This window comes from Rhinopithecus bieti, unplaced genomic scaffold (genome assembly GCF_001698545.2).
Source record: "Rhinopithecus bieti isolate Rb0 unplaced genomic scaffold, ASM169854v2 scaffold_10685, whole genome shotgun sequence".
Lineage (NCBI taxonomy): Eukaryota > Metazoa > Chordata > Mammalia > Primates > Cercopithecidae > Rhinopithecus > Rhinopithecus bieti.
The window spans coordinates 1,546,291-1,573,603 of NW_016806950.1; the positions used below are offsets into that span (position 1 = coordinate 1,546,291).

Consider the following 27,313-nt stretch of genomic DNA (forward strand, 5'->3'; position numbering starts at 1 on the left):
GTCTCGCCTCCCAAAGTCTAATTAGGATCATTGCTTGTAAAGCCTCTCACCTATGACTCCTGCCACCCCTATATAATATTTACAAAAATTGCTCAGGAGTTAGTGATGTTTTGGCAAACCTAAGAAACTTTAGATTATGAAACTCCTCATAAAAGTACAGTTTAGTGAATGACAGGAAAAAGCAGCATTTCATCAATCCAATGTTTTTGTTACATTAGATACATTTTTTGTTTTGGAAATTGAGTTACCTAGATTGGAAGTATATATGTTTATTTGGGAGTGGAGTTGGATAATCAATATTGAAGAAGATAGAAAATTTGTTAAGGAGAAGCATCAGAGTGGTAGCAAGTTTGTCTCAAGGGAAGAAGAAAGGCATACCACCTTTCCTGGTTATTTGATACTCTCTCCCTTACCTGCCACTTAGAAACTGAAAAGGAAAAAGAAAAAAAAGAGCCTTAATAGAGAATCCAGGTAAGACTTGGAAACAAAGAGATGAAAAATAAGAAACAATCAGAAGCCGGGCACGGTGGCTCAAGCCTGTAATCCCAGCACTTTGGAAGACCGAGGCAGGCAGATCATGAGGTCAGGAGTTTGAGACCAGCCTGGTCAACACAGTAAAACCCATCTCCATGACACATACGAAAATTAGCTGGGTGTGGTGGCAGGCGCCTGTAATCGCAGCTATCAGGAAGCTGAGGCAGGAGAATTGCTTGAACCCAGGAGACAGAGGTTGCAGTGAGCCAAGATTGTGCCACTGCACTCCAGTCTGGGCGACAGACCCAGACTCCATCTCAAAAAAAAAAAAGTAGTTCTTACTACTTTTTAGTCTTTCCAGTTCTAATCTGGCTGCCTAATAAGATGGATATAAGCCTCAGAACTTAAATCCCTTCTACCACTCCACATCTAGTATGTCTAAGTATTTGCTATTATTTAGCACCCTTTAAATTGTATGTTTGTTTTTTTCTTTTTTTGAGACGGAGTCTCACTCTGTTGCCGGGGCTGGAGTGCAGTGGCACGAGCTAGGCTCACTGCAAGCTCCATCTCCCGAGTTCACGTCACTCTCCTGCCTCAGCCTCCTGAGTTGCTATGACCACAGGCGCCCGCCACCACGCGTGGTTAATTTTTTTTTGTATTTTTTAGTAGACATGGGGTTTCACCATGTTAGCCAGGATGGTCTCGATCTCCTGACCGGTGATCTGCCCGTTTCAGCTTCCCAAAGTGCTGGGATTACAGGCATGAGCCACCACGCCCGGCCTAAATTCTATTTATTCTATGTAATTGATAAAGAAGACAGTTTTTTTTTTTTTTTTTTGGAGACGGAGGCGCATCCTGTTGCCCAGGCTGGACTGCAGTGGCGCGACTCGGCTCACTGCAACGTCTGTCTCCCGAATTCAAGCGATTCTCCTTTCTCAGCCTCCTGAGTAGCTAGAATTACAGGCACGTGCCACAATGCCCAGCTAATTTTATTATTTTTAGTAGAGACGGGCATGTTGGTCAGGATGGTCGCAAACTCCTGACCTCGTGATCCACCTGCCTGGGCCTCTCAAAGTATTGGGATTACAAGCGTGAGCCACGACGCCCAGCCTTTTTTTTTTTTTTTTTTGTATTTTTTCTGAGATGCAGTCTCGCTCTGTTGCCCAGGCTGGGGTGCTATGGTGCGATCTCGGCTCACCGCCACCTCCACCTCCCTGGTTCAAGTGATTCTCTTGCCTCAGCCTCCCATGTAGCTGGAATTACAGGCACCTGCCACCACGCTAGCTAATTTTTGAATTTTTAGTAGAGACAGGGTTTTGCCATGTTGGCCGGGCTAGTCTCCAACTCCTCACCTCAAGTGATCTGCCCACTTTGGCCTCCCAAAGTGCTGGGATTATAGGTGTGAGCCACCTCGCCCAGCCGAGATAATTATCTTTAGAAACCAAAATAAAATAATTGGTGGGGTAGGCTGCCAGGGTTTTAGCTACTACAGCAATTATTTTTTTCCTTCATAACATTTATTTATTTTTATTTATTTATTTATTTTTTGAGACTGAGTTTTGCTCTTGTTGCCCAGGCTGGAGTGCAATGGCACAATCTCGGCTCACAGCAACCTCTGCCTCCCAGGTTCAAGCGATTCTCCTGTCTCAGCTTCCTGAGTAGCTGGGATTACAGGCATGGGCCACCACACCGGGCTATTTTTGTATTTCTAGTAGAGATGGGGTTTATCCATGTTGGTCAGGCTGGTCTCCAACTCCCGACCTCAGGCGATCTGCCTGCCTTGGCCTCCCAAAGTGCTGGGATTATAGGCATGCGCCACGGTGCCCAGCCCAAAATTTACCTTTTAAAATACACACTTTAAAGTGCATAATTGATTTTTTTTAGTATATTCACAGTGTTGTGCAACCATCACTACTATGTAATTCCAGAACATTTCAACAATCTCAAAAGATTCCCTGTACCCATTAGCAGTCGCTCTCTATCCCTCCCTCACCCAAGCCCCTGGCAACCACTAATCAACATTCTTTCTCTATGGATTTGCCTATTCTACACATTTCATATAAATGGAATAATACTGTAATGAAGACTTTTGTGTTGGCTTTCACTTCGCACATTTTAAAGAATATATCCATGTTGTTGCACGTATTCATACTTCATTCCTTTTTATGGCTGAATAATATTCTACTGTATCCATTCTCCAGTTAATGGACAATTGGGTTATTTTGACTTTTTGGCTATTACAAATAATGCTGCTATAAGCATTCCAAGTTTTGTGTGAATATATTTTCAGTTCTCTTTGGATATAGCTAGGTTATGTGGTATTTCATTGCTTTTTTTTTTTTTCTTCTTTGGGAGACTGAGTCTCACTCTGTCACCCAGGCTGGAGTGTAGTGGCACCATCCTGGTTCACTGTAACCTCCGCCTCCCAGATTCAAGAGGTTCTCCTGCCTCAGTTTCCCAAGTACCAGGGATTATAGATGTGAGGCACCACACCCAGCTAATTTTGTATAATTAGTAGAGACAGGGTTTCACCATGTTAGCCAGGCTGATCTGGAACTCCCGACCTCTAGTGATGCACCCGCCTCGGCCTCCCAAAGTGCTAGGATTACAGGTGTGAGCCACCACGCCCAGCCAATTATGTGGTACTTCTATGTTTAGAGATTTTAGAAACTGCCAAGCTGTTTTCCACAGTGGCTGTACCAGTGTACACTGTAGTGCACAGTTTCACTAGCAATTTGTGAGGGTTTTAATTTCTCCATATCCTTTTCTTTCTTTTTTTTTTTTTTTTTTTTTTTTTTTTTTTGAGATGGAGTCTCACTCTGTTGCCCAGGCCGGAGTGCAGTGGCACAATCTCGGCTCACTGCAACCTCTACCTCCCTGTTTCCAATGATTCTCCTGCCTCCCTCAGCCTCACAAGTAGCTGGGATTACAGGTGTACACTACCACACCCAGCTAATCTGTGTATTTTTAGTAGAGACGGGGTTTCACTATGTTGTCCAGGCTGGTCTTTAACTCCTGACCTCAGGTGATCTGCCTGCCTCAACCTCCCAAAGTCCTGGGATTACAGGGGTGGGCTACTGCACCCAGCTTAATTTTTGTATTTTCACTAGAGACAGCGTTTCACCTTGTTGGCCAGGCTGGTCTCGAACTCCTGACCTCAGTTGATCCACCTGCCTCGGCCTCCACATCCTTGACAATACTTTTTGATTACAGCCATCCTAGGGAATGCAAAGTGGTACCCCACTGTTGATATTCTTGGCATTTCCCTGATGGCTAATGATGTTGAGCATCTTTTCATGTGCTTAATGAAAGCAGTAGGCTTTTAGTAAGGTTTTCACAAACTACCTCAGGAGGGAAGATTAATGGGCAAAGTTTAAATAATGTATATATATAGTACGTCTTTAAAACATATACTATATAGGTACATGTTTTCTTCCTCTTCCTTTCCCTTGTTGAAAGAGTCAGTCCTAAAGCCATTAGGAGGGGCACAGCAAGGTAGGTGTCAATGCCAGGTTAGAGGTTGGGGGCAGAAGCTTGAACAATACGTCAGAGACCAAGCAGAGTGAGGAGAGGACCCTTGAGAAGGGTGACCTAGCAGGAGATACTGGGACACAAGCAGGGTGAATGGGCAGCCTTGGGTACAGTATCAGAGACAAAGTAAGGTGAGAAGGGCATCCACACAGAGGACAAACCTAGTATGGGTTTTAGAACCCAAGGAGGGTGGCACGCATGAAGTGCCCGAACCCAGTGAAGTGAAGAGGGCATCTTTGAGAGAGAGAGAGTGCGCGCACACAACTGTAGAGTGAAATTGGTTAAAATCAGGGGAACTGAGAAAATAATAAAATACATTAAACATAACAAAGATGGGCAAGGTGGCTCATGCCTGTAATCCCAGCTTTTGGGAAGGCCAAGGTGGATCACTTGAACCCTGGAGTTCAAGGTTACAGGGAGCTGTGATCATGCCATTGCAGTCTAGCCCAGGCAACAGAGCAAGATCCTATCTCTAAAAACAAAAAAACATTAACCATAACAGAAGCTAGGTTTCTGTTACAAAGGGAGTTGTGAATCTGGAAAGGGAGAAAACTAGACTAAATTACACAGTGTTGGATTGGAATTGGAAATATCAGTATATTAACAGAAACATAGTTCTCAATATATACAGATATAAACATAAATGTAAATTGTGTATATATATGCACGTGTGTTCATGTACATACATACATACACACACACACAAACACACATATATTTTTTTTCTCCCCCCCGAGCTCTGCCTACCAAGGGGGCCTGGAGCAGTAACCCCACAATGGCAATGGTATTTAACTCCCAGATACTGGCTTCTAAACATTTCTTTCTAGTAGAAGGAATCAGGGCTCCTTGGAGAAATAGGGCAGAGAAAATGTAAGAGGAGCCTGGAACACCTTGTGATAGAAAGCAAGTGAGTGCTCAAAGAATGATAACCAAAAGCCAAAAAGTCATGGTAACCAGCTTGAAGGGGCTCCCATTGGCCAAATCTGGGACAACTTGAATATGAAAACAAATGAGAGTAATGAATTATAATTTACTAAATAAAAAAGGGAAGCCATAAATTCGGACTGATGTAAATTAATAAACTGAAGTTTAAGAAGAATGGGATGGCTGGGCATGGTGGCTCACGCCTGTAATCCAAGCACTTTGGCAGGCGGAGGCGGGTGGATCACCTGAGGTCAGGAGTTCGAGACCGGCCTGGCCAACATGGCAAAAGCCCCTCTCTACTAAAAATGCAAAAAATTAGCCGAGCATGGTGGTGGGTGCCTGTAATCCCAGCTACTCAGGAGGCTGAGGAATGAGAAGCACTTGAATCTGGGAGGCGGAGGTTGCAGTGAGCAGAGATCGCACCACAGTGCTCCAGCCCGGGAGACAGAAGGAGACTCCATCTCATTTAAAAGAAAATGAAGACAAGAATAATTAATAAAACATAAGATGTTCTTGGATAGCATAATTTAGTACCTTAAAAGATACCAATACTTCCCAATATAATTTAATTTCCTGATTAAATATCCAATATATGAATTCAATCCAAACAGGTCTCTTTTTTGCTTAATGAAAAAAATTGATTCTGAAGTTGATATGGATGAAAAATGTGTGAAAATCACCAAGAACTTATTAAAAAAGATGAAGAGGAGGTGCTTCCCCCCCTGCCCCTTGAGACAGTCTCACTCTGTCACCTAGGCTGGAGTACAGTAGTGCTATTTTGGCTCACTGCAACCTCCGCTTCTGGGGTTTAAGCGCTTCTCCTGCCTCAGCCTCCTGAGTAGCTGGGATTACAGGCGTGTGCCACCACACCTGACTAATTTTTATATTTTTAATAGAGACGGGGTTTCACCATGTTGGCTGGGCTGGTCTTGAACTTCTGACCTCGTGATCTGTCTTGGCCTGCCAAAGTGCTGGGATTACAGGCGTGATCCACTGTGCCCTGCCGAGGTGCTTATTAAAATGTACAAAAATTACTGAATTCCAAACAATATGGTAATCATAAAGAAACAAAAAAATTGACGGAACAAAACAGAAGTATCCAAAAGGCCCCAAATACATGTAGGAATTTAATACAGAGGAGAGTTGACTTTTCAAATTAGTAGGAAAAGAATGAATTATTTAGTAAATGATGTTAGGAAAACCTCATAGTTGAAGAAAGTAAAATCCCTGCCCTCAAGCCATATATTAAAAAATTCCTATGACAGCTTTATTGGCAAAATGTTGATAATTGAAGTGGAGTAACAGGAGTTTCATTATACCATGCTGTCTACGTTTGTGTTCGTTGGAGTTAAGAATTCCATGAGAAAGAGTAGATTTTAGTGGATAAGAAGGAAGGCAGGTTGAGTTTTTGGAGTATGCCTAAAGAACACGAGAAGCTGGTCTGCATCTTTGATAGGATGTGGTAAGAATCCTCAACAATAGTCTAAGACTATCAGAATTCCACATTAAGCCAAGTCCTTGGAAAGCCCTTAAAAGTGTTCTGTGCCGCTAAATTTTGTTATGAACATTTTACCACAATTAAAAAAACAAAACAGGCCGGGCACGGTGGCTCACACCTGTAATCCCAGCACTCTGGAAGGCTGAGGCGCACAGATCACCCGAGGTGGGGAGTTCGACACCAGCCTGACCAACATGGAGAAACCCTGTCTCTACTAAAAATACAACATTAGCCAGGTGTGGTGGTGCACGCCTATAATCCCAGCTACTTGGGAGGCTGAGACAAGAGAATCGCTTGAACCAGGGAGGCGGAGGTTACAGTGAGCTGCGATCGTGCCACTGTACTCCAGCCTGGGCAAAAAGAGCCAAACTCCATGTCAAAAAAACAAACAAATAAACCAAAACCTTTCTGTAGCATAATGCTGAAATAGATCATAAGCAACTTCCTCTTCTCCTTCTTAAATAAACCCAGAAACTCCCTAAAAAAGAAGCTCATAGCAAAATGTAAGCAGAAATCTCCTTATTAAAATACTAAGAAGTCTTTGTTATTTTCAACTTAAGAATCAGCACAAATTTTATTACAATACAATATTAAAAAGAATTCTGGGCTGGGCGTGGTGGCTCACGTCTGTAATCCCAGCACTTTGGGAGGCCGAGGTGGGCAAATCACTTGGTCAGGAGATCGAGACCAGCCTGGCCAACAAGGTGAAACCCCGTCTCTACTAAAAATACAAAAATTAGCTAGGCATGGTGGAGTGTGCCTGTAGTAATCCCAGCTATTCAGAAGGCTGAAGCAGGAGAATCACTTGAACCAGGGAGTAGGAGGTTGCAGTGAGCTGAGATTGCATCACTGTACTCTAGCCTGGCAACAGAGCAAGACCCTATCTCGGGGGAAAAAAAAAAAAAGAAGAAGAGAGAGAATTCTGCCTCTCAGAGAATTATTAATGTTTAAGGATAGTTTTCCAAATTTCAGATAATAACAATTCTACATTCTAAGATTACCTTACAAAATGTCCACTAAAGCCCAATGAAGAGAGATTTAAAAAGGATAGCAGGGCTGGGCACAGTGGCTCACACCTGTAATCCTAACACTTTGGGAGGACAAGGTAGGAGGATCACAAGGTCAGGAGTTTGAGACCAGCCTTGCCAACTTGGTGAAACCCCATCTCTGCTAAAATTACAAAAATTAGCTGGGCGTGGTGGTAGGCGCCTGTAATCTGAACTAGTCGGGAGGCTGAGGCAGGAGAATTGCTTGAATCCGGGAGGCGGAGGTGTCAGTGAGCTAAGAATATCCAGCCTGAGCAACACAGCAAGACTCTATATAAAAAAAAAAAAAAAAAAAAAAAAAAAAAAAAAAAAAAAAAAAAAAGAGTATAGCAGAGGGCAGAACTGGGAGGAGGTAGTGGAGGCCAGAAAAAAAAAAAAAACACACACACACAAAGAAAAAATGAACAGCAGGGACATAAATCTTTTCATTATTATTACTCTTTTAAATAGAGACTGGGTCTTGCTATGTTGCCCAGGCTGGTCTCGAACTCCTGGCCTCAAGCAATCCTCCCACGCCAGTTTCCCAAAGTGCTGGGATTACAGGCATGAGTCACTGTGCCCAGCCAATCCTTTTATTAAGTCTAATATTGTGTATTACACTTACTTTGACGGGTTGATTCTAATTGAAAAACATATAGATGGTAATATACGTCCTGGAAAAAGTCCTTTTTGTCCTTCAGACAGTCACTGTTGCTTATTTACCTTCCCATAGATTTTGTGTCCCTACAAACAACATACATACACATACACACAGGTTTTGTTTCTTATACAAACTAGTTTTGTAACTTGCTTTGTTGACATAATAGATACGCAAATAATTTCTTATCAAAAATTGTCTGCCTCTTGAAGAATTCTGTGCAAAATTTGGTAGATCAACTGTCTATACTTGCCTTGGTTTAACACATCAATGCTGGCCGGGGCCCCGGCGCGGTGGGCTCAAGCCTGTAATCCCACGCACCTTTGGGAGCCGAGACGGCAGCATCACGACGGTCACGGAGATCGACCATCCTGGCTAACACGGTGAAACCCCGTCTCTCACTACGGAAAAATACCTATACAAAAACTACCGGGCGAGGTTGGCGGGCGCCTGTTTAAGTCCCAGCCTAACTCGGGAGCCTTGAAGGCAGGAGAAGGCGTAAACCGCGAAGGCGGAGCTTGCAAGTGACTGAGATCTGGCCACTGCACTCCAGATCCAGCGACAGAGCGACGACTCCGCCTCACAGAAAAAAAAAAAGACAAAAAACAAAAAACTCAATGGCTAAAGCAATTCTTCTTTTCGTATCAACGAAACCAATACATAACCATAATGTTTTAGTAGCTACTTTAAAATTTTTAAAACCCTTTTAATTTTTTGGAAAGTCAGATCCTATATTTTGATCATATTTGTCTGTCTGCCTTCATCCATTCCCTCCTTCCTGAAGACAGTAACAGAGGCATAAAAGGTAAGTGGTATATACGACCTCACAGCATGGTTTACCAACTTCTGACTCTAAATAATTCACACATAACTATCAGCATAAGAGGCTTTTGAATATAACTCATATTATACAGATGGGAATATTAAAGCTTAGACTGATTTCTTTTTTTTTTTTTTTTTTTTTGAGACAGTCTCGCTCTGTCACCCAGGCTGGAGTGCAGTGGCCGGATCTCAGCTCACTGCAAGCTCCGCCTCCCAGGTTCACGCCATTCTCCTGCCTCAGCCTCCCGAGTAGCTGGAATTACAGGTGCTGCCACCTTGCCCGGCTAGTTTTTTTTATTTTCTTAGTAGAGACAGGGTTTCACCGTGTTTGCCAGGATGGTCTCGATCTCCTGACCTCCTCGTGATCCACCCGTCTCAGCCTCCCAAAGTGCTGGGATTACAGGCTTGAGCCACCGCACCTGGCCAGCTTAGACTGATTTCTGATAGTGCCCTGTCCAGAATGTCTAGTATGAATTTTTTTTTTTTTTTGATTTAAGAGTTTTACTCCTGTTACCCAGACTGGAGTGTAGTGGCAAGATCTTGGCTCACTGCAACCTCTGTCTCCCAGGCTCAAGCGATTCTCCTGCCTCAGCCTACCAAGCAGCTGGGACTATAGGTAAATATAACCATATCTGGCTAATTTTTGTATTTGTTGTAGAGATGGGGTTTCACGATGTTGGCCAGGCTGGTCTCAAACTCCCAGTGATCCACTGGTCTTGGTCTCCCAGAATGCTGTGACTACAAGCCGTGCTCGGCCCAGTATGAATACGCTACAACAAAAAGTGACTAATAGCCACATGTAACTCGGAAAACAATATATAGTTTTAACAAAATTTTTTATTTCATATTTTTATGATTGTATTTGCTAAGTTCTTTGTGTTTTTTTCTCTGAAACTAGTACGTATTTGCTAAGTTCTTGATTGCCTATAAAACAATTCTGCCTCCAAAATATACAGTGAACATAAGTGAAAACTTAAGAATACTCCCAGTATATTTTTGAAGTCCACAGTCGACATGCTGTATAAAAACTAATCAGTTGGCCAGGCATGGTGGCTCATGCTTGTAATTCCAGCACTTTGGGAGGCCAAGATGGGCGGATCACGAGGTCAGGAGTTTGAGACCAGCCTGGCCAACACAGTAAAACCCCATCTCTACTAAAAATACAAAACTTAGCCAGGCATGGTGGCAGGCGCCTGTAATCCCAGCTAGTTGGGAGGCTGAGGGAGGAGAATCGCTTGAACCTGGGAGTCGGAGGTTGCAGTGAGCCAAGATCGCACCATTGCACTCCAGCCTAGCGACAGAGCTAGAATCTATCTCAAAACAAACAAACAAACAAACAAACAAACAAAAAAACCATGAGTCTAGGGCCGGGCATGGTGACTCATGCCTGTAATCCCAACACTCTGGAAGGCCAAGGTGGGTGGATCAGCTGAGGTCAGGAGTTTGAGACCAGCCTGACCAGCATGGTAAAACCTCATCCCTACACTAAAATACAAAAATTAGCTGGGCGTGGTGGCAGGCGCCTGTAATCCCAGCTACTTGGGAGGCTGAGGCAGGAGAATTGCTTGAACCCAGGAGGCGGAGGTTGCAGTGAGCCAAGACTAGGTCATTTCACTCCAGCCTGGGCAACGAGAGTGAAATTCTGTCTCAAAAAAAAAAACAAAAAAAACAAAAAAAACAAAAACTAATCAAGCTATAGTCATTTCCTGAAGTAAGTGTAGTATGACTGAAACTACCTGATTCAATGTTTTAATTTAGTACAAGGAAATCAGTTACCATATTCCTAAAAAATCAGTATTAATTCGTAATTCTATGATAAATACTCAAATCTGTCCCAGTTAGAACCAGCAGTAGATATTTCATTTGAACTTGAATTCATTCTTGATTTAATAATAATAATGTCTGGATACAAGACTGATTACAAGACCAAACGCCTAGGCTGAGCATGGTGGCTCATGCCTAGAAGGCCAAGGCAGGAGGATCACTTGAGGGTAGAAGTTCGTGATCAGCCTGGAAAACATAGTGAGACACTATCTCTACCAAAAAAAAAAAAAAAAATTCCATGCCCCATGCTTAATTTCAATTGTTTCATGTGTGCATATGTGTTTTGTGGGGAAATAATTATTTTTAAAATACTTTGAGACTAACAGACTAAAATATTCAAATGTAAAACTATATGGAAGTGAGCTGTTTTACAATTAAATAAATTCTTTAGGTAATCACAAATGCATCAATATATTAAACTTCCAAAAGTTTACAAAAGCTGCTGTTTCTCCAGAACATCTAAGGTGAGTACATAAACTGAGTATTAAAATGTATATAGCCTGATACCTGTGAATATTAATTTAAAAAATTTTTAATTTGACTAAATATTAAGATTGAGAAGTGTATAAAAGTTAAGTGGATCATTATATTGAGCAGTTGATTATAAATTCTCATGAGTAGAATACTCCCGTTTACCTTATCCAGATGCTCAAGTACTCTGTGTTAACTACTGGGGTTGTGAGAATCCTCTTTTCAGACAGGTGAAGCATGTTTTGATAGGAACACGTATCTATAATGAGTAAAATAATGAAACTACTTCCTCAACCCACATAGGAAATAAAACAACCAACAAAACTCAAAAGTTAACCTCATTAATTTTTTTTTTTTTTCTCCTGAGACAGAGCCTCGCTCTGTCGCCCATGCTGAAGTGCAGTGGCGCGATTTCGGCTCACCGCAAGCTCCGCCTCCCGGGTTCACGCCATTCTCCTGCCTCAGCCTCCTGAGTAGCTGGGACTACAGGCGCCTGATACCAAGCCCCGCTAATTTTTTTATTTTTAGTGGAGACCAGGTTTCACCGTGTTGGCCAGGATGGTCTGGATCTCCTGACCTTGCGATTCGCCTGCCTCAGCCTCCCAAAGTGCTGGGATTACGGGCGTGAGCCACTGCGCCCAGCCAATTATTTTTTTATTTTTTTGAGGCGGAGTCTCGCTCTGTCACCCAGGTTGGAGTGCAGTGGCGCAATCGTTGGCTCGCTGCAAGCTCCGCCTCCCAGATTCACGCCATTCTCCTGCCTCAGCCTCCCAAGTAGCTGGGACGGCAGGCACCCATCACCATGTCCAGATAATTTTTGTGTTTTTAGTAGAGACGGGGTTTCACGGTGTTAGCCAGGATGGTCTCCATCTCCTTGACCTCAGGTGATTCGCCCGCCTCCGCCTCCCAAGGTGCTGGGATTACAGGCGTGAGCCACTGCGCCCAGCCTTCACCTCATTAATTTACAGCTATCCAGAAAAAGGCAAGTCATTACGTGTCCCTAAAGTTCTTAATTATATCCAGTACTGTGTTACAGAGGAAATTCAGTAACAATATAAAATACCTGCTTTTCAGAAGCATATATTCTTGTCGAAGAGTAGACACAAGGCAGCTTATTAACCAATATAATGTCTGACCTGAAAATATAGGTGCTATTGAAAGTAATGAAATGGCCGGGCGCGGTGGCTCAAGCCTGTAATCCCAGCACTTTGGGAGGCCAAGACGGGCGGATCACGAGGTCAGGAGATCGAGACCATCCTGGCTAACATGGTGAAACCCCGTCTCTACTAAAAAATACAAAAAACTAGCCAGGCGAGGTGGCGGGCGCCTGTAGTCCCAGCTACTCGGGAGGCTGAGGCAGGAGAATGGCTTGAATCCGGGAGGCGGAGCTTGCAGTGAGCTGAGATCCGGCCACTGCACTCCAGCCCGGGCGACAGAGCGAGACACCGTCTCAAAAAAAAAAAAAAAAAAAAAAAAAGAAAAAAAAAAAAAAAGTAATGAAATAATGAGATCAAGATGGGTGGGGACAGTTAAGAAGGGGGTTTTTTCTCATCACCTTTTTTCTTACTTTACAATCTAATTTCTGTCTTTACTCAATGGCAATTGTACCTTGAAGAATACTACTGACTTACTTGTCAAGGCCTTACTATTCAAAGGCTTTTCTCAGTTTTTAATAAGCCTCATGCCTTGAAAATACAGGACACACTGACCATTCCCTACTTACTAAGAATCTCTTCTCTTGGCTTCTCAGAAACCACCTTATATGTCTTTAGTATACTTCTGTTTTCTTGTCTTTTTTTTTTTTTTTTTTTTTTTGAGACGGAGTCTCGCTCTGTCACCCAGGCTGGAGTGCAGTGATGCAATCTTGGCTCACTGCACCTTCCACCTCCCAGGTTCAAGCAATTCTCTGCCTCAGCCTCCTGAGTAGCTGGGATTACAGGCACCTGCCACCACACCCGGCTAATTTTTGTATTTTTAGTAGAGACAGGGTTTCACCATCTTGGCCAGGCAGATTTTGGAACTCCTGACCTTGTGATCTACCCACCTTGGTCTCCCAAAGTGCTGGGATTAAAGGCATGAGCCACCGTGCCCGGCCTATACTTGTTTTCAAATGAAGGCATGCCCCAAGATTTAGTTCTTATTCTTATGCTTTACTGTGTACTAAAGAATGGCTCATAAATCAACTGCACGGGTATACCTGGAGTGCTTGTTAAAATGCAGATTCCTGGGTCCTAGATCAGACCTACAGATTCAGAATCTCTAGGTGAGAAATGTAGGAATCTATCTTTCCTAAACACTCTCTCTAGGTGGTTTTTTTTTTTTTTAGATGGAGTCTCACATTGTTACCTAGGCTGGAATGCAGTGGCACGATCTCGGCTCACCACAACCTCCACCTCCCAGGTTCAAGCGATTCTCCTGCCTCAGCCTCCCAAGTAGCTGGGATTACAGGCGCTCACCACCACACCCAGCTAATTTTTTATATTTTTGGTAGAGACGGGGTTTCACCATGTTGGCCAGACTGGTCTCAAACTCCTGATCTCAGGTGATCCGCCCACCTCCCAAAGTGCTGGGATTACAGGCATAAGCCACGGCGCCTGGCCCTGGTGTTTCTTAATAATGTTAAAGAGGGATCACCTAACTACTATAAAAACATTTATAAAATTGTGAATTTAGAGTTTGGCAATTCTTTTTTTTTTTTTTAAAGAAAACTGCAGAACAAGTAGACATTTCTCTTTTTGATCCTCCAATTGAGTTGTGCAATATACCAGGATAGAAATATAACAACAGTGCATTGCAGCAAGGTTTGATCATTAACTTACAAATTCAAATATCTAGATGAAGATGAAATTTCTTAATCCAAATCCAACTGATAAAAAATGAATGTCAATGATGGCATGTGAGATTTAATACTCAAAAAAAGTCAAGGCCAAGAATCATTCTTTAGGCCAGGTGCAGTGGCTCATGCCTGTAATCCTAGCACTTTGGGAGGTGCCAAGACAGGTGGATGGGTTTGAGCTCAGGAGTTCTGAGACCAGCCTGGACAATATGGCAAAACTCTGTTTCTACAAAAAATACAAAAATTAGCCAGGCGTGGCACCTGTAGTCCTAGTTACTCAGGAGGCTGAGGTGGGAGGATCACCTGACCCTGGGAAATTGAGGTTGCAGTGAGCTGTGATTGTGCCACTGCACTCCAGCCTGGATGACAGAGTGAGACCTTGTCTCAAAAAAAATAGTAATAATAATCATTCTTCAGACAAACCTCTTGTAAAGTGATTCAAAATGAAGGATGAGAATGGGGTAGAAGGAAGGTTGGACTGCAGAGACTTATCTTTTAGGTAATACCTTTTTGTACAGATCTGACTTTTGAAATAACATGTTTTAAATAATCAAACATAAAATTGGTTTTACTTCTGGTTATGGCTGAGTAAGCTTCCACTGAACTAACTTTCCACACACAGTTATAAATTCGGAGTGAAATATTAAAAATTACCACCTGAATGTATTGGAAAGTGAACAAAAACAGATAGATATTAAAGGAAGTAGGGGAATGACAATTTCTAGTTTTACAGCATTTATCCTGAGGGCAGGTTATATTTGGGACTCTCAGAGCATTTAGAAAATGGATAGAAACCTGCAAAGGAAAACTAGAGAACAGAATTCGGAGCAATCACATTGTAAATTGTGGAGAGATCCAATGTGAGGCAACACAAATTCTATTCAAATTGCTGACTGACCTCTGAACACTGCATGCACAGGGCAGACTCCAAGCAGCTAAGGGTAAAAGAATTGAACTTATATTTGAGCTGGCACCCATGACAGGCTGTTTGAGTACAGCAAAGTTAACTATCTGCTAAAAAATAAATAAATATACTGAATAAGGATGGGGAGGAAAATCCTGATATAGTTTGAATGTTTGTCCCCTTCAAGTCTCATGTTGAAATCTGATCCCCAATGTTGGAGGTGGGACCTGCTGAGAGGTATTAGATCATGGGGCAGATACCTCACGAATGGCTTAGTACTACCCCCTTAATCATCAGTGAGTTCTCCTCCAGTTGTTCATAGATGATCTGGTTGTTTAAGAGTCTGGGACTTCCCTCTTTTCTCTCTTCTTCTCTTGCCATGTGATAAGCCAGCTCCTCCTTTGCCTTCCGCCATGATTAGAGACTTCCTAACTTCTCACCAGGAGTAGATGCTAGTTTCTGGTATATGCTGCAGAATCATAAGCCAAAATAAACCTCTTTTCTTTATAAATTACCCAGTCTCAGGTATTTAATTATGGCAATGCAAACGGACTGACACAAATCCAAAACTGAATACGAAAATAAATGAGTGAAATGAACTATATTCTAAATGAATAACCTAAAGAACTAATCAAAGTTAACTTAAAAAAAATTATTGCCAGGTGCAGTGGCTCACACCTGTAATCCCAGGCATTCCAAGCCAGCCTGGGCAACATGGTGAAAACCCATCTCTATAAAGAAATACAAAAATTAGCTGGGAGTGGTGGCACCCACCTGTGGTCCTAGCTGCTAGAAAGGCTGAGGTGGGGGGATCATCTGAGACTGGGAAGATCAAGGCTACAGTGAGCCATAATCACGCCAATGCACTCCAGCCTGGGTGACAGAGCAAGACCCTATCAAAACAATTTTTTTAGAGATGGGGTCTTGCTCTGGATGGGGTCTTGCTCTGTCACCCAGGCTGGAGTGTAGTCGTGCTATCATATACCTCACTGCAGCCTCAAACTCCTGGGCTCAAACAATCCTTTCATCTCAGCCTCCCAAGTAGTTAGGACTACAGGTGCACACCACACCTGGCTAATATATATACACACACGCTTTTGTAGAGATAGGGCTCTATATTGCCCAGGATGGTCTTGAACTCCTGGCCTCAAACAATCCTCCTGTCTTGGCTTTTTTTTTTTTTTTTTTGAAACAGGGTCTCACTCTGTCACCCAGACTGGAGTGCAGTGGAGCATCTTGGCTCACTGCAACCTCTGCCTCACAGGCTCAAGTGATTGTCCTGCCTCAGCTCCTGAATAGCTGGGATTACAGGTGTGTGCCACCACGCCCGTCTCCACTAATTTTTGTATTTTTAGTAGAGATGGAGTTTCACTATGCTGGCCAGGCTAGTCTCAAACTCCTGACCTCAAACGATCCACCCACCTTGGCCTCCCAAAGTGCTGGGATTACAGATGTGAGCCACTGCACCCAGCCCTGTTTTGGCCTTTAAAAGTGTTAGGATTACAGCCATGCACCAACATACCCAGCCTCAAAGTTAACTTCTAAACTCAGTATTTTCTTTAGATTATCAGGCTAAAGACAAAAAGCAAAAAACAAAAAAGATAAATAATAAGCTCCAATTAGATTTTCTTCACAGTGGTATGGGTTAATCACTTTATGTGCTTTCTAGGATTAAGTAAGCATATTATTGAGTTATATTTCTTCCCTAGAGAAAGAAGTTAAAAATACAGAGAGGGCCGGGCGCGGTGGCTCAAGCCTGTAATCCCAGCACTTTGGGAGGCCGAGACGGGCGGATCACGAGGTCAGGAGATCGAGACCATCCTGGCTAACATGGTGAAACCCCGTCTCTACTAAAAATACAAAAAAAAAAAACTAGCCGGGCGAAGTGGCGGGGGCCTGTAGTCCCAGCTACTCCAGAGGCTGAGGCAGGAGAATGGCGTAAACCCGGGAGGCGGAACTTGCAGTGAGCTGAGATCCGGCCACTGCACTCCAGCCCGGGCGACAGAGCAAGACTCCGTCTCAAAAAAAAAAAAAAAAAAAAAAAAAAAAAAAAGAAAATACAGAAAGGAGGAGGAATAGAATGAACCCTAAGGTAATAGACTCGGTATTATTGTAGGTGTCAATATGAACTAGGTATGTTTGCTTATGTAAGAGGATTATAGTTTTTAATCTATCCAGCCATCTATACAGATACAGATATGGGCAGATATAAAATTGTATGAGATGTACACATGCACCCCCCAAAAACCATGTATTTATTAAAGTACATCCATCCACAAGGAGATAAAAAAAAAATACATCCACAACCAAACATGTATTTCTTGTTTTATTTTGTTTTTTTGAGACAGAGTCTCGCTCTGTCGCCCAGGCTGGAGTGCAGTGGCACAATCTCACCTCACTGCAAGCTCTGCCTCCTGGGTTCACAACATTCTCCTGCCTCAGCCTCCCGAGTAGCTGGGACTACAGGCAGCCACCACCATGCCCAGGTAACCAAACATGTACTTCTTAGCTCTGTCTGATGAGAAAGTCTAGAAGCAATGACACCCAGGAGTAATGAGCATATCTAGCATAAAGACTGTATAGTTTCTGGCCGGGTACAGTGGCTCATGCCTGGAATCCCAGCACTTTGGGAGGCTGAGGTGGGTGCAACACATGAGGTCAGGAGTTTGAGACCAGCCTGGCCAACATGGTGAAACCCCATTTCTATTAAAAATACAAAAATTAGCTGGGTGTGGTGGCAGGTGCCTGTAATCCCAGCTACTTGGGAGGCTGTGGCAGGAGAATCGTTTGAACACGGGAGGCAGAGATTGCAGTGAGCCGAGATCGCGCCACTGGACTCCAGCCAGGGCAACACAGAGAAACTCTGTCTCAAAAAAAAAAAAAGATTGTTGTTTATAAATACCATTCTCTACTAAAAAAATTACAAGGGCTCCTTCGAGAAATGATTGATTCCAGGACTGAATCAAGGGAGGTATAAGAAGGGTCTGAAACACCTTGTGCCAGAAAACAAGGAAGTGCTCAATGAATGATAGGAATATATTCAAAGGATAAAGGACACAGCTGGATGGGGATCCCACTGAAACAATTTGAGCATCAAAATAATGATAACCCAAATGAGGTAACAATGCACTGAATATATTAGCAATCCATGAATCCATACTGATATGAACACAAACAAATAACAAACTGGATCCAAGAGACAGCTCTTCTTTACAGTGGAACTCCAACTAATAACATGTGGAAGTAACAGCAAATTTAGAAAATCATAGTCATATTGCAACTGCAACAGTAATAACTGTTTCAGGAAAGAATCAAACTAGTGAGTCAAAGTTTTATGAGAAACAAGATATTTACAATGTCATGGCTAGGCACAGTTGCTCATGCCTGTAATTCTAGTGCTTTTGGAGGCCAAGGTGGGAGGACCACTTGAGGCCAGGAGTTCAAGGCAGCCTAAGCAACATAATGAGACCTCCATTTCTACAAAAAATTTAAAAATTAGCCAGGCATGGTGGGGCATGCCTGTAATCCCAGCTACTCAGGAGACAGAGGTGGGAGGATTGCTTGAGTGCAGGAGTTCAAGGGTGCAGTGAGCTTTCACTGGCCACTGCACTTCAGCCTGGGTAACACAGCAAGACTCTGTCAAAAAAAATAAATAAATAAAATAGAATAAAATAATAAAATAAATACAATGTCTCAAAGTATTTTACCATAGGACATTATTTAAACAAAGGGAAAAAATAGTAACATGACAATGAAAAAATCTGGCAGATACTCCTCAGACCTAATGATGAAAGCTGACATCACCAGTACTAGGACAAATAGACATCTTATGCCTATGTTATCATATAGTTAGAAGGATACTACTTCTACGATACTCTGACCCAAATCCGTAAGTTGGCCTATAATCTTCAAAACTGTTAATGTTGTGAAAGACAAAGGCTGAAAAATTGTTGCGGATTAAATACATCCAAAGAGACTTGACAAATAAATGTAATCTGTGATACTGGCTGGAACTGAATCAAGAAGAAAAATATTTTCCCCCTTTACTATAAAGGATATAAATGAAAAAATATTAATAACTAGAACAGGGTCTCTGGATTACATAATAGTATGAGACAATGCTCGTATCTTCACTTTGATTACTGTACTGTGGTGTTTTCTTTCTATCTATCTATCTATCTAGATATATATGTATATATAATGTTTTTGTTTTTAGAAAATACTGCAGCCTTTCAGGGGTAAAAAGCATCATGTCTATAACTTATCTCTAATGGTTCAGAAAAAAACAGAGAGAAAAAAGGTCAGGTATGGTGGCTCACACCTGTAATCCCAGTGCTTTGGGAGGCCAAGGCAGGAGGATCACTTGAGGCCAGGAGCTCGAGATCAGCCTGAGCAACATAGCAAGACCTTGTTTCTACAAAAAAAAAAAAAAAAAAATTAAAACAAATTAGCCAGGTGTGATGGCACATGCCTGTAGCCCTAGCTACTAGCTGGAATGGGAGAATTGCTTGAGTCCAGGAGTTTGAGGCTGCAGTGAACTATGATTGTGTCACCTGCACTCCAACCTGGGTGACACAGCAAGGCTGTGTCTCAAAAAAATCAAAAATAGAATGGCTGTGGTGGCTCACACCTGTAATCCCAACACTTTGGGAGGCTGAAGCAGGCGGATCATCTGAGGTCAGGAGTTCAAGACCAGCCTGGTCAACATGGTGAAACCCTGTCTCTAGAAAAATACAAGAAAAAGTAGCCAGGCATGATGGCGGCTGCCTGTACTCCCAGCTACTCGGGAGGCTGAGGCAGGTGAATCATTTGAACCTGGGAGGCTGAGATTGCAGTGAGCCGAAATCACGCCACTGCACTCCAGCCTGGGCAACAGAGTGAGACTCTGTCTCAAAAAATAAAAAATAAAAATGAATAAAAAATAAAAAATAGGCTAGGTGCGGTGGCTCATTTCTGTAATCCCAGCACTTTGGGAGGTTGAGGCAGGTGGATCACATAAGGTCAGAAATTCAAGACCAGCCTGGCCAACATAGTGAAACCCCAGCTCTACTAAAACTACAAAAATTAGCTGAACATAGTGGTGTGTGTCTGTAATCCCAGCTACTGGGGAGGCTGAAGCAGGAGGATTGCTTGAACCTGGGAAGCGGAGGTTGCAGTGAGCCAAGATCACACCACTAACACACCAGCCTGGGTGACAGAGCAAGACTCCGTCTCAAAAATAATCAAATAAATTAATTCATTTAATAAATAATTTATTTTTTAAAGAAAAAGAAAGAACATGAGGGGCCAAACAGGGCCAAAGTCTCTCCCTGAGAGACTAAAACATCCAATGTACTCTACAGAGTGTTTTATTTTCCTCCAGGAAACGGAACAATGAGCTTGACAATATTAAAACAGATGACAATTAGGCAGAAACAAACAAACCAGGGAGAAAATAATCAGAAAGGCAGCATCCAATTTACAAATGGAGTACATGTTCAAAGTCTGTAAATTCTCCAAGAGAAATAATATTATAAATGATGGCTAACTTGCCAGGCAAACCTTTAAAAAAAATCCTAAATTACAGTATTATGTACTATGCAAAGAGCTTGGGCCTCAAATCTTGTAGCATACCTGAATCAAAGTCCTTTTCCTCTGCCCACAAAAAGTACTCAACAATCTCTCTCATGGGACTACATGCATGTGCCACCACACCTGGCTAATTTTTATTTTTGTTTTGTTTTTTGAGACAGTCTCGTTCTGCACCCAGGCTGGAGTACAGAGGCATGATTTTTTTACAGTCTCCTCCCGGGTTCAAGCAATTCTTCTGCCTCAGCCTCCCGAGTAGCTGGGATTACAGGTGTGTGCCATCATGCCCAGCTAATTTTTGTATTTTTAGTAGAGATGGGGTTTTACCATGTTAGTCAGGCTGGTCTTGAACTCCTGGCCTCAGGTCTTCTGCCCACCTTGGCCTCCCAAAGTGCTGGGATTACAGGTGGGAGCCATCACGCTCACCCTAATTTTTGTAGATACGGGGTACTACTCTTTAAGTCACAGCTCATTTGTCTCATTTCCTGGGAAGCATTTTCTGTCTAGGTTTAAAGCCCTACATGTGAGATTGCTCTAATGACCTAGGCAAAACCTCTTTTCTAGCTCTATATTGATTATTTCCAGGCCTGTTCTCTCTACTGCCCTGTGAGCTCCTTGAGAACAGTGATTATTTCTATTTCCAGCATAATGCCTGGAACATTGTAGGCACTCAACAAATGTTTGTACCCACATTAAACTTTAAGGAAAGGTAATTTCATTATTTCTATACATCTCACGTCCCTCATAAAGAACATCAGTTGTCATCCCACATAGAGAAACTCTCCTAAATGACTAAATCTGTTTGTCTCTTCATTAAATAAATAGCCCTGCACTGTAATGGTTTGAATATTTCTATTACTAGTTTTTGTATTTTATACTTTTATATTTGTTTGTTTGTTTGTTTGTTTTGAGATGGAGTCTCGCTCTGTCGCCCAGGCTGGAGTGCAGTGGCGCTATCTCGGCTCACTGCAAGCTCCGCCTCCCGGGTTTAGCCATTCTCCTGCCTCAGCCTCCCAAGTAGCTGGGACTACAGGCGCCCGCCACCTCGCCCGGCTAGTTTTTGTATTTTTTTAGTAGAGACGGGGTTTCACCGTGTTAGCCAGGATGGTCTTGATCTCCTGACCTTGTGATCTGCCTGTCTCGGCCTCCCAAAGTGCTGGGATTACAGGCTTGAGCCACCGTGCGCGGCCTATCCTTTCTTATAATAAACCATAGTTTTGTGTATGACTACATGATGAGTCCTATGAATCCTCCTGCACATCACCACACCTATGGATGGATCTAGGGGACCCCAACACAGTATGAATTGCTGCCTTTTTCCTTTCTTTTTTCTTTTTTAAGAGATAGGGCCTAGCTATGTTACGCTGGTCTCTAACTCCTGGCCTGAAGCAATCCGCCTGCCTCAGCCTCCCAAGTAGCTGAGATTATAGGCATGAGTCACCACACCTGGCTCTCTACTTACTATTTTAGACAAAGAAAAAAAATTCAGCCAATCCATTCTTTCCATTTCAGTTCATAAAGTTCATCTCTTACCCACTTACACAGATATATTGGTCACATTATAACCCAACACCAGAAGAGTTGAAAAAATGAAAAAAATTTCATATTCTTTTTTACCTCAATCCTTTAAAAAATTTCATATTCTTATAGTTAATAACAGTCCTTATTCTGAAACCGCATGTTATAACCAAAAGGGCACGGTGCAGACTCAGCAGTCTTTATCACTTAATGTCATTTTTATAGTTATCAACATCATCCTCAGTAGGAATCTCTGAGGGCTGGGCATGGTGGCTCATGCCTGTAATCCCAGCACTTTGGGAGGCTGATCACGAAGTCACGAGATTGAGACCATCCTAGCTAACATGGTAAAACCCCGTGGAACAGGAATTAAAAGAAATTAAAGAATGTGTAATCAAAAACTCAGTTGTATGTAAGAAAACCCAATTCCCCCTGAGGAAGAGAAAGAGCTGGAGTCCTTTAAAATTAACTGCCTGTTTTTCCTTCTGCGGCTAGTGAGCCTTATCTCTCCACTTCCCAGGCATTGTGAAGACTCTTTCTCTAGCTGTGCAGCTGCAAGGTCACTAGACAGATAATTTCAAGTCGTAAAACATGCTGTTCCTTAAAAAGTAAGAAATGATGTAATGCATGTCTTAACTGAATAACTGTCCTTGTTTCTCGCTTCTGTAATATGCATCCCCCTGCACAGATCTCCCCCCGCCCCATGAAATGCTTAAAAGATAGCTTGACTCTTTGTTCGAGGCTCAGTCCTTTGGATGTTAATCCAACTGGGTCAATGCACCTAAATAATTAGATAATTCCTCCTCAGCCCCTCGGTCTCTCTGATTCCTTAATTATCCTGCTGCACTGTCTCTACTAAAAATGCAAAAAATTAGCCGGGTGTGGTGGCACATACTGTAGTCCCAGCTAATCAGGAGGCTGAGGCAGGAGAATACTTTGAACCCAGGAGGCAGAGGTTGCAGTGAGCCGAGATTGCACCACTGCACTCCAGCCTGGGCAACAGAGCAAGACTCTGTCAAAAAAAAAAAAAAAAAAAAAAGGATTTTTTGAGAAACAACTCACTTCACAGCAGCTCTTAGAAAACACAGTCTTTGTCTTAGAAACATAGACATTCATTTTTCAAGTGGTACACCTAAGTAAGTACATATGGTTTTGCTCTAAGAAGTAGTACTGTCAATCTTGCTAACTGAATTTCATATTATGCAAACAGTGGATTCCAGCTTGTTAAACCACCATTAATCACAAACTTTGTTTCAATAGGGAAGGAAGAGAATCAGTACAAAAGGGGAAACAGGCTGGGCGCAGTGGCTCATGCCTGTAATCCTAATACTGTGCGCAGCTAAGGGGAGAGGATTGCTTGAGGCCAGAAATACAAAACCAGCCTGGTCAACAAAGTGAAGACCCCATCTCTACAAAAGGAAAAAAAAAAAAATTAGCCGGGCATAGTGGATCACGTGTGTAGTCCCAGCTACTCAGGAGCTGAGGAAGAGGATCAATCGTTTAGGCCCCCGAATTTGGGACTGCCATTATCATCCCACTGTATTCCAGCCTAGGCAACACCTGCCTCAGAATAGAATAGAATAGAACAGAATAGAATAGAATAGAAGAGAAGAGAATAGAAGACTAGACTAGACTAGAATCAAATAGAAGAACCAAGAACACTCACTTAAATTATTGGTAATTTGGCTGTAAGCACTGCAAATACATGGAAATAATATGGTCCTAAAAACACAATTGTTTTTGTAGGTTAATATATGTTTGATGAAATGATATAATATGTAATTTAAAATCTAAACAAACCAAATGTTGTGTATTTATTAAACTGCACTTTTAAAAATAGCCAATACACAGAAACTCAAAAGACAAACACAAATTTAAAAGACACAGAAAAGCTGAGCAACAAAATAAGCAGTGAGGGTAACAATGTAACTCACAGACTAAAACAAATATCCATGAGTCTATAGTATACATAACTATAAATAGAACAGATGGGAAAGCTCTGCCTTACAGTAGAATTTCAATTAATGAAAGCAGAAGGCTGGGGGCAGTGGCTCACACCTGTAATCCCAGCAATTTGGGAGGCCAAGGTGGACAGATCACTCAAGGTCAGGAGTTTGAGACCAGCCTGGCCAACATGGTGAAACCCCATCTCTACTAAAAATACAAAAATTAGCCCGGTGTGGTAGCACACACCTGTAATCCCAGCTACTCGGGAGGCTGAGGCAGGAGAATCACTTGAACCTGGGAGGCGGGGGTTGCAGTGAGCAGAAATTGCACCATTGCATTCCAGCCTGGGCAACAGTGTGAGACACTGCCTCAAAAAAAAAAGAAAGTAGAAAGAATTGGGCAGACAGAAACCACCACAGTAGCAAACTCCACAATGTTAACCTTCATATAACATCATGGATGTTAAAAATAATAAACAAAAAAAGTAACAATGTATAATGTAGTCTCAATGTAGCTCTAGTCATAGTAAATTTATTCATTACAAAGAAGAACATAATTCTGCAGTGGATAACCTGAAAGATACCACCTTAACTAAGTGACCAAAGTTAGTATCACCAGTAACAAGCATAACTGACATCATGTACCTCTTGTTGACACATGGACAAGGGTATACTACCATTTCTACAGTATACTTGTCAAACTGCATAACTTGAATTTAATTATGAGAAAACAAGAGTAAACATCAGACAAAGCTAAATTCAGGATATTCTATTTTAAAACTGACTAATATTCTTTAAAATTATCAAGGCTGGGTACAATGGTTCATGCCTATAATTCCAGTACTTTGGGAGGCTGAGGTGGACAGATCACTCAAGGTCAGGAGTTTGAGCCCAGCCTGGCCAACATGGTAAATCCCGTCTCTACCAAAAAATACAAAAACTAGCCAAGTGTGGTGGTGCACACCTGTAGCCCTAGCTACTCAGGAGGCCGAGGCAGGAGAATCCCTTGAACCTAGAAGGTGGAGGTTACAGTGAGCCAAGATCATGCCACTGCACTACAACCTGGGAGACAGTGAGACCCTGTCTCAAAAAAAAAAAAAAAGACCAGCCTGGGCAACACAGTGAGACACCATCTGCCCCATCTGTATAAAAAAAATAAGAAAACTAGCCAGGCCAGAATTTAAGAGTAGCCTGAGTAACACAGCAATACCCCATCTCTACGAAAATTTAAAAATTAGGCAGGTGTGGTGGCATGTACCTGTAGTCCCAGCTACTTGGGAGGCTGAAATGGGAGGGTCACTTCAGGCTGAGAGGTCAAGGCTGCAGTGAGCTGTGTTTGCACCACTGCAGTCCAGCTTGAGTGACAGAAGGAGACTTTTCTGTATTCAGCAGGAAATCCTGCTGTATTTTCTGCTTCTCTGTTGAAGCTGTGGATAAAATCCTGTTCTTAGAAGAGCAAGGAGGCATAACAATTTAATGTAATGTGTAATCCTGGACTGAATCCTGTGCCAAAAAGAGAATACTACCGTACAGTTGAAGAATTTGAATAAGGTTTGTAGATTAGTTCACAGAACTGTTTTTTTGTTGTTTTTTTTTTTTGAGTCTTGCTTTGTTACCAGGCTGGAGTGCAGTCGCACGTCATCTTGGTTCACTGCAACCTCCACCTGCTGGGTTCGATTCCTCTGTCTCAGCCTCCCGAGTAGCTGGAACTACAGGCGCATACCACCACACCTGGCTAATTTTTTTTTTGTATTTTAGTAGAGACGGGGTTTCACCACGTTGGCCAGGATGGTCTTGATCTCCTGACCTTGTGATCTGTCTGTCCCAGCCTCCCAAAGTGCTGGGATTACAGGCATGAGTCACTGCGACTGGCTTTTTTTTTTTGAAATGCAGTCTCACTTTGTCGCCCAGGCTGAAGCGCAATGGCACTCACTGCAACCTCTGCTGCCCTGAGTTCAAGCGATTCTCCTGCCTCAGCCTCCCAAGTAGCTGGGATCACAAGTACACGTTGCCACCATGCCCAGCTAATTTGTGGGGTTTTTGTTTGTTTTTTTGAGATGGAGTCTCGCTCTCTTGTCAGGCTGGAGTGCAGTGGCGTGATCTTGGCTCACCGCAACCTCTGCCTCCCGGGTTCAAGAGATTCTCCTGCCTCAGCCTCCTGAGTGGCTGGAATTACAGGCATGTGCCACCATGCCTGGCTAATTTTTGTATTTTTAGTAGAGATGGGGTTTCACCATGTTGGCCAGGCTGGTCTCAATCTCCTGACCGTGTGATCTGCCCACCTCAGCCTCCCAAAGTACTGGGATTTTAAGTGTGAGCCACTGTGCCCGTCCAACAGTCCTGTTTCAATGCTAATTTCCTTTTTTTTTTCATGTCATAAGTTTATTGACAAACATATCTAGTATGCCATATGAGTTAGAGTTTGATCCATTTCCAGGGGCTGCATCTCTTAAAATGCTCTTCTTATCTGTTAAATGGATGAACTGAAACATCCTTATGATTTAAGCAATTAGTGTCTTACTAGAAGAAGGGTGTAGCAAATGCTGATCCAAAGTACAAACACATCTTAGCTAGTAACGCCCACTTGGTTTCCACTGAAAATGGCAAATTCTTCCCAGGACCCTCCTCATAGTGGCTCCTACGGACCACAGAGGTTGTGAACCTCTGTATGCTCTGGCCCAACACAGCGCTGCTGGAAGCTCTGAGAAAGGCGCAGAGACCAAAGACGGATGAAATGGCAGCACCTCACCAAGACCTTGTTTTCACAACCTCGTTCCCCCCTGCTCAAGGACCGAAAGGAAAGATGGGAAATCTCAATGTCAATTTCCTGATTTTGATAACTGATATTGTTGAGATGTAAGATGTTAATTGAGAAAGCTGAAGTATAAATTCTCTGTCCTATTTTTAGAACTGTTTAAGTATGACATTATTTCAAAATGCAAACGTAAAAATAAGAACATCTAAAAAAAAAAGATACAGAAAAGCCTACTGAAAAGTCAGTTTTTCTTATCTTCCTACTACCCAGTTATCTTTCCCAGAGGCATCTACTGTTCCAGTCATAAAAACCACATATTTTAAAGTAATTTTGAACCATTACTTAAACTTTTAAAGATATATTAAACTCAATGAATTTTTTAAAATTACAAATACCCCAAAGTGAATTTATTAAAATTTATGCTGACCAATTGTTTTCTATCTAGTAAATGTCAAAGATATCAAAAAAGCCTCTGTGCTATTTGGCTTTAATTGTTTAAACAAAGTTTTGCTTTTTTTTTTTTTTTTTTTTTTTTTTTTTTTTTTTTTTTTTTTTTTTT

General features: G+C 42.4%; 1 protein-coding gene and 1 pseudogene across 1 annotated transcript in view; both read right to left on the reverse strand.

Annotated features, from left to right (window-relative positions):
- The window catches only part of FBXL20 (F-box and leucine rich repeat protein 20), a 154,284-nt gene that overhangs the window by 60,301 nt on the left and 66,670 nt on the right, over positions 1-27,313 (reverse strand).
- The window catches only part of LOC108533979 (cytochrome c oxidase subunit 7C, mitochondrial-like), a 1,884-nt pseudogene continuing 900 nt past the window's right edge, over positions 26,330-27,313 (reverse strand).